General features: G+C 42.4%; 1 long non-coding RNA gene across 2 annotated transcripts; it reads right to left on the reverse strand.

Annotated features, from left to right (window-relative positions):
* Nucleotides 1–291: 291 nt before the first annotated feature.
* On the reverse strand, nucleotides 292–4198 carry LOC123084247 (uncharacterized). Of its 2 annotated transcripts, XR_006439367.1 has the most exons (6): nucleotides 3828–4198; nucleotides 3675–3736; nucleotides 2383–2556; nucleotides 1836–2021; nucleotides 1305–1411; nucleotides 292–680 (listed from the first exon to the last, which is right to left on the reverse strand). It is a non-coding gene; the product is annotated as an uncharacterized lncRNA (long non-coding RNA). The 2 variants fall into 2 exon arrangements; XR_006439366.1 differs by lacking the exons at nucleotides 3675–3736; nucleotides 3828–4198 and having other exon boundaries at nucleotides 2383–3666.
* Between the last annotated feature and the right edge of the window lie 4117 nt (nucleotides 4199–8315).

The following is an 8315-nucleotide window of genomic DNA, read 5'->3' on the forward strand; positions in this document are numbered from 1 at the left end:
TATGGCGACAGACAATTCTATAGCGACAGACTATGCTATGCCGACAGATCATCTGACACCGGGCTATGCCGACACATAGTGCAACGTCCATTGTTATGCCGACAGTTTGTCTGTTAATGTGCTATGCCGACACATAGTGCGACGTCCAATACTTCTACCGACACTTTTGCTGCCAGGGCTCTACATTTCAGCACAAAATGCATTTGCACCATATTTTCAATAAAATTACATTTGTAGTATTCAACTCATGTTCAGTGCACAATACATATACAAATAATTGCACTCTTCTATTCATCACAAGACACCATTCACTAGTACATTTATTCAACATATATTGAACATTTGTTATATTCACTCAAGTTTGCTACAACCATGAAGGTAATACATAAGTCGACATACAAGACCTGTACTGCAGCAAAATATAAAGGCTAAGCTCCTAAGAGACCAATTGTTCGATCACTTGATTACTAATACTCCCTCTGTAACGAAATTCTTGTAATTGGGGGCCCCAACTACAAGTATTTCGGTACAGAGGGAGTATTATGAAAGAGACCAATCCTTCAATCACCAAGCCGGCATCAACTTCTATATGAACAAAATGTATCTACCATGTTATGAACAAAAGTGAACACCGGAACATCTTAGATCAACTTGGGGACTTGCTACTTTCTGCCATGTCCCTGCAAAAAACAACTTCTATGTTTCAGCAATCATAGAAATGATAATTTGTTCAAACTTGCGAGTTGCCAATGATCCCAAAGATCTAAAACAATATCTAAAAACTAGAAGATATTGCAAACAGTTTGGTTACATAAGATATCCTTATCAGAAAATAAACCAAAGCCACGCTACCTCCTACCATATCACATGGCTTACTATAAAAATTAAGCGCCCATTCTTAAGCAATCAGATTTGTTCTAAGGCATCCGTAATAAGGTTCTTACTATAACTTTAGAGATTTGAAGAAGACCAGAAAAAATAGGGAAGCACAAGGGAAGAGAGGGGATGGCTGATGGACAAATACAGTGATGAGAAAAGAGTACAACAAGGGGGTAAATAAAAAGCAACAAAATACATTGACAAACAGGTCTAACTGTGAACATAGTGTGGTTAAGTACATTTGATACTGAATTTTCTCTGTGAATTGGATGATAAATTTTGCTCTTATTATTGCACACCCTGTGATGCTGAAGCCGTTCTTTACAACATGAATATAATAGAAATTACATTAATGTACTGCAAATATTACACATAGAAAACTGTAGGGAAAATATAATTAAAAGGTGAGTGCAAGATCATCTCACCTATGTTTCGCGAGGGGCACCACACATTCATCTCGGAACTCTTGGTCGTTGGAGGACAAGATCAGACCGACTATCGATTGCGCGAGGTTAGGAACGTATTCACGAATCTGGAATTGACATAAACATCATGTTACTACAATGCTTGTTGTCAATTCAAGTAGCAAAAGGAAGAATGGTTGGCCAGATAATGCACGTATTTTGTAAGGCCATGCCTAGCTGACAGTCGTAAGGTGCAGCAAACCATGTAACATCAATATATAATTCTTACTAAGATTCCTTGCTTCTGTTAAAAACTATAACCATAATATCAATTTGTTCCTCAAAGAATACGAGGTTGGTTTGCACAGTTATTTGCACAGATTAAGAGAGTTTGCACCCTTGTCTATCTAATGGCAGTATAGCATCAGCTCTCATCCAACTAACAATAATATGTCTTCAGTTAAAAAATTATGACAGGCTGAAAGTAAACAAGAAATGAAAGTCTCCAAAAATGTGTTGCTCTCCTGTTAGCAGAAAACATGCAGCACATACCTGTAGATTCCTCCAGTTGATAGACCAGGAAAAGAAGATGAATCAGACAAATGGAGCTAGATGGTGCAATATCCCAGGTTGCTGCTCCAATCTACATGGCCGAATTGATTAAGGGCTCTTCAATCACCACCACCACCACGGTTAGCATTCCCTTGCTTGTGACCCACAATCACAGTCAATCAGTCACTGCAAGTATTAAAGCAGTAAGAACACGCACACTCATCCACATCTGTTTCTGGCGAACATATGTGCCAGCTGCATGCAAATTGGGATGAGTTGTTCTTTCAGTATACGAAAATATTTGCAACACAAAGAATCTCTGTTTATTACACTATTTTCTCAAGCAAACATCGCCTGGCTTTCATAGTGGTCATATTGAGATAATTGAAACTTGGCGATAGAAGTAAATGAAGCATGATCACACACACACACACACACAAAGCTACTTTCATTGGGAACTTAGATGATTGATTAGGAGAAAGAAAAGTAAAGAACATCAAACAAGTCAAAAAATTTACAAAGGAAAACACAGAGAATTTGCTACTACCTTGATTAAGAACCTGAACAGTGCAGTAGTGATCAACATGCAAAGAAAAAAATGCTTCATGGGCCGCTGCCAAGATCACACCTTCTTCTTCCACACTGTCCGTCAGCTCAGCACCGACAGCCAACAGGTAGCCTTTTTCGTGTTTGTCTTTCTATACCTTGGTTTGTTCAGTGGCTGAAAGTAACGAATGTAAGAAATTAAAGTCTACACAAATGTGGTACTCTCCTGTTAGCAGAAAAAATGCGACACATGTGGGTTGTAAAGAACATATTTGAGTATAATGGAGTGTATTAGATAAAAAGGTGGATGTTAAACTTGGTAATTGAGGAAAATGAAACACTAAAATATGGTTTAGTTTATTACTAAGCAAGATCACATGCTAAGTAATAATTATCATTTCAAAAGCAAAAGGCACGTTCAACAATAAATATTAGTCTATTGAGAATATGGTTTCTGTTTATTACTAAGGGTACTCAATTTATGTTCCAAACATCCAATGTGAAACTAAGATTTCAATGTCCTATTTTGGAGCTAGCACTTAGGAAATAACATGTCCAAATTGTCAAAAGGGAAATATGTTTCATATGAACCCTGAAGCAATAACAATAATCCTAGACCAGCTGCGAGCAGATGGTCTACAATATAATCAGTTGCCAGCTTATATAACACCCCCCATAAATTTTGGCTGCATGTATAATGAAAGGAAAGGCAAGTAGGTCAACATACAGCGGAAGCAACTAATGGCCACCACACCCCATAATCTCTCTCTTCATTTTCCAGTCTCTAAAATAAATAAATATTGGTTGTGAAATCTGATGCACAAACGAAGGAAAAGCATATTCGCATAATCACTTAAAACTTCCCATACACTACACACAGAGTCCAATTTTTATCGTTAATATTGATCGTATAACATGTTCTGTTACAAAGATGCAAACTGCACTACTAATTTCAAAAAATTCCACCGGCACTTTTGGAACGTGAGCTGCTAATAACGACAAGAGCAATGGCCTTCTAGGAAAATAAATGTACATGCTACATCGGATAAGTTTTCCAAATGCAGGTGGCCAACATAATATATTCAGTCTGAAACTTCAGGTGCTCCAATGTAATTTATTCAGTCTGAAACTTCAACTACTGCAAAGGATTGTGCTTCATTTGTTCATGAAGGAAATTTGGATTCCAGGACCTGTCATCTTCTCCTCTCTGAAGAAATAATTACTGTGGTGCAGTAAGCAAATACAGGCCGGAGGAAGGAGACGAGAAGAAGGGGAGAGAAGAGAAATTCTTACAATTGTCCATGGCGTCGGAGCAGCAGCGTCCCAGGAAGGGAAGAAGCAAGCACACAGAGCACCTGTGCGCGCGTGAGGAAACAACATCAGGGAGGCGAGCGGCCAAAACAAGACTAACCACCAGTCCGGGGGAGATAGGGGCGGGGAGGAGACCTTCCATGGTGGCTGTAGGTGCGTGGTTGTGGAGATGGAGCCCGAGGCGAATCTGGCACTAGGAGCAGAGGAGCTCGACGTCGACGGTGCTGGCCGATCTGGGCGTGCCATGGTCATCGCCCGGCCTTCTTCAGTCGCGGTGGATCTCCCTCCCTCTTCTCCTATCCTACCTTCTGTTAAGGCATCACCTTGGGGTTGGAACATGGGGAAGAACCACATGCTAGAAGGAGGCTTTGGGAGGCGCCGTTGGTGGTGGGAGAGGCGGCAACAGCGCGAGCAAATCGGCCGGCAAGTCAGGCGGCGGCGACGGCAGGTGACCTAGGTTTAGGTTTAGGTGGGAGAGTGTGTGGCGTGGGAGAAACAGAAGGAGTGGCCGGGCAGAGAAAGAGATAAGATGGGCTTAGCCAAAATTTTGGAGTCTCTCGCGCGCAACTTATCCCGCGTGGCCCAAAATAAGTGGGCCAGGATCAAACTTACGCCGACACTTTTTCTATCGCGACATAACAATGACGGATAATCTAATAGCAAAAAAACATACACCGACACATTATATGTCTGCATACCTTTAAGCATTACCGACAGATAGAGCATCGTCCCTCTAGAGCAACTTCGACAATCGATGTGTCGGTGTTGTTTTGGACAGACAATGTGTCGCTAATGTGCACTTATGCCAACAAATGTGTGTCGTTATTGTAGTGTCGTGGTGTAGTGATCATCAACAAAGTATATCTTCACAAATTCTTCAAGAAGACTGCCTATGAACTCCTCACTGACAAGAAATCCAATGTGAGTTACTTCAAAGTCTTCGGTGCAAAATGTTGGATTAGAGATCCTCATCACAATTCTAAATTTGCACCGAAAGCACATGAGGGTTTCATGCTTGGTTACGGAAAGGACTCGCACACCTACAAAGTCTTCAACAACGTTCTTCACAAGGTTGTTGAAACTGTGGATGTGCGGTTCGATGAAACTAATGGCTCGCAAAGAGAGCACCTACCTTCTGTGATAGATGAACCAGCACCTGCTGATTCTATCAAGTTCAAAGCCAATGAGGATGTCATTCCCACTGAAGAATCTGCTGAAGAATTCATTCCAGAACATGATGAACGTCGAGCTGGCGCACCTGAAGAAAATGGTGCTGAGGAAAATGCTCCTGAAGAAAATGCAGATCAAATTCCTCGAAGACAACCCGCTCATCCTCGTATTGCAAACGAAGTGCAAATCGAGAAGATCATCGATGACATTGAAGCACCAGGTCCTCTCACACGCTCAAAAGCTTCACATTTATCTAACTTTTGTGGGCACTTTGCGTTTGTCTCTATCACAGAGCCCACTAAGGTAGATGAAGCATTTCTGGAGCCTAAGTGGATTAAAGCTATGCAAAAAGAATTACATCAGTTCGAGCTCAACAACGTCTGGGAACAAGTCAAACGTCCAGATCCTCGCAAGCACAACATTATTGGCACAAAGTGGATCTACCGCAACAAGCAAGATGAAAATGGCCTTGTGGTGAGGAATAAGGCACGGCTTGTAGCTCAAGGCTACACACAGGTTGAAGGAATTGACTTCGATGAAACTTTTGCACCTGTTGCTAGACTTGAGGCTATTCGCATATTACTTGCTTATGCTAACCATCATGGTATTATCTTACAACAAATGGATGTGAAAAGTGCATTCCTCAATGGTAAGCTTGAGGAAGAAGTATATGTTACTCAACCCCTAGGTTTTGAAGATCCAAAGAATCCCGACAAAGTCTTCAAGCTCAACAAGGCCCTGTATGGCCTCAAGCAAGCCCCTTGGGCGTGGTATGGTACTTTGAAGGAATTTCTCATGAAGAAAGGCTTCAAACCCGGTTCACTCGACCCAACTCTTTTCACTAAGTCTTATGATGGTGAATTGTTTGTGTGCCAAATATATGTTGATGATATCATTTTCGGCTGTACTGACCAACGATATAGTGATGAATTTGCCTATATGATGAGTGAAGAATATCAAATGTCTATTACGGGAGAGTTGAAATTCTTTTTAGGTCTTCAAATTCGTCAACAGCGAAATGGAATATTCATATCTTAGGAGAAATACCTCAAGGACGTATTGAGGAAATTCGGCATGCAAGATTGCAAAGGGGTCAAAATTCCAATGCCCACAAATAGCCATCTATGCACTGATGAAAATGGTAAAGACTTCGATCAAAAGGTATACCGCTCCATGATTGGTTCTTTATTGTACCTATGTGCATCTAGGCCCCATATTATGCTTAGTGTTTGCATGTGTGCCCAATTTGAAGCTACACCGAAGGAATCACATCATAAGGCTGTGAAGCATATTCTTCGATAGTTACACTACTAGGGAAAAGCCTATACACAGAATCTTACCAGCAGCGCTCCTCAAAATATGACGCTACTGCTATTTAGCAGAAACACATGATAGCAAAACGCATTGCTGAAAGGAAAATAGCAGTAACGCGTCCACCGCAAAACGCGCTACTGCTCTAATTGCCATGACCTCGCCTCCCCGCTAGTTATAGTAGTAGCGCCCTATAATGAACCGCGCTACTGCTATGGAAGTTAGCAACAGCGTGCTTCGAAGAAAACCGCTACTGCTAAGATCAGCCCACAAGTTTAGTCCCACCTCGCTCCGTGAACAGGGTGTTTACCACCTTAAATATGTTATTTCTGAAACTATCACAACCAGTTGGTCTTCACTGAACTCTATGTGTAAAATTTGTGGCCGCAATATGAGTCCTCTCTGGTTCCTACCAGAGAGGACTCATATTGACAATTCAGATTGTACACAAAAAGATCATTGATGGCCAATGTATTTTTGCGTTGACGTATTTTTGTATAGTTACACTTAGCAGTAGTGGTTTATATGCAAAGCGCTACTGGTATTCAGATTAGCTGTAGCGCGTTTTGGCAAACGCGCTACAACTATCCCTACCTTATCCCCACTCGCACGACCGACCCTCTCTGTCACTCACACTCTCACTCTCGTCCGTGTGCCGATAACCGTCGTCGTGCGTTGCCGCCATCGCCGCCTTCGTCCGTCCGCCGCCGAGGTACTCCCGTCCTTCCGTCCCTCCTCCCTCCTCCTCGCACATCCTCCCTCCACCTGCGGCCGCCCCTCCCTCCTCCGCCGCCGCCCTCCTCCCTCCGCCTGCGGCCGCCCCTCCTCCCTTCGCCGCCTGCAGCCCTCCTCCCACCGCCCTCGACCTCACCGCCGCCACCCGAGCCCACGCAACACCGCCGCCTCCCGATCCCGATCCCGCCCTCGCCGCCCCTAGCTACCTCTCCGTCGCCCCCCACCGCCTGCCACTTGTTAGTACTAGATTTAGTAGTAGTAGATGTTAATTTAGGGTTCATAGCTAGTACTAGATGTTGCTTAGTTAGTACTAGATTTTTAGTAGTAGTAGATGTTAATTACTAGTACTGATGGTACTAGTTAACTAGGGCAGTATGATTAATAGTAGTTGTAGTTGAACTACTTTAGTTGTAGTTGAACTAGTTTAGTAAGTAAATTAATAAACTAGTTGAACTAGTTGAATTAATAGAACTAATGTATTTTTAGTAAGATAATTAATATAACTAGTTGAACTACTTTATTTTTTAGTTTAAGTAATTATTCAGGATGTATTAATGATAACTTATACGGTTTCAGGTGACCACCGTCGTCCCCGTCACCGACCCCCTCCGACATCCCCGCCGTCGTCCCAGTCACCGACCCCCTCCGACATCGAGGTGAGACCAGCCAAATATCCTTGTATATCTTGTGTTGTTGCTCAAATAGGATATGTGGTTGCCCAAGTGGCCATTCATGTTCAGTTTACATCTCCGAGTGGCCTATGTTTTGCCAGAGTGTTGATTAATTTCCGTTCTGACAAATTTCAGGCGCTCGATATGTCCTTTTTTAGCAAATGTCATGCCGGATTTTTTCGTGAATTCTGGCATGACTTGTGCTAGAGTATGTACAGGTTTAATCTTTGAATTATGAACGTAAGAAATGTCGTACTCGGTCGACGACAGTCTCCCGGGGGAGTGCAGCTGGTGCCACAACGATCGAGGTATGTGCGACAGGTTCGTTGAGCTGGATGAAGAAAGGCGCTTCAGCATTAAGCTCGAGGAGACCTTCAATGTTGAAATGGTACGCAACAACGACAAGTGTTTTTTTCGTAATTAAGCATGACTTCAACTATTTCAACGTCTAATTTTCATATTTTACAATTCGACTAGCTTATCCCATGCCATGCAAGACGCTATGTCTTGGAGAGGATAGGTTTTGAAGACCATGAAAATTTTGAAACAAAGAAAATACACCTAAGGACCCATCATGATATGGATTTTGAAGTAAATCTGTGCAATGCTCAGAGTGTAACCCATTTTGGTTGCCAAAATTGGGAAGCACTTTGCAAAATGTATGGTTTTTATGAGGGTATGATTGTCACCATGGATCTTGGTGATCCTGACATCGAGCAAGACAATATGGACATTT

This window comes from Triticum aestivum, chromosome 1B (genome assembly GCF_018294505.1).
Source record: "Triticum aestivum cultivar Chinese Spring chromosome 1B, IWGSC CS RefSeq v2.1, whole genome shotgun sequence".
Classification (NCBI taxonomy): Eukaryota; Viridiplantae; Streptophyta; class Magnoliopsida; order Poales; family Poaceae; genus Triticum; species Triticum aestivum.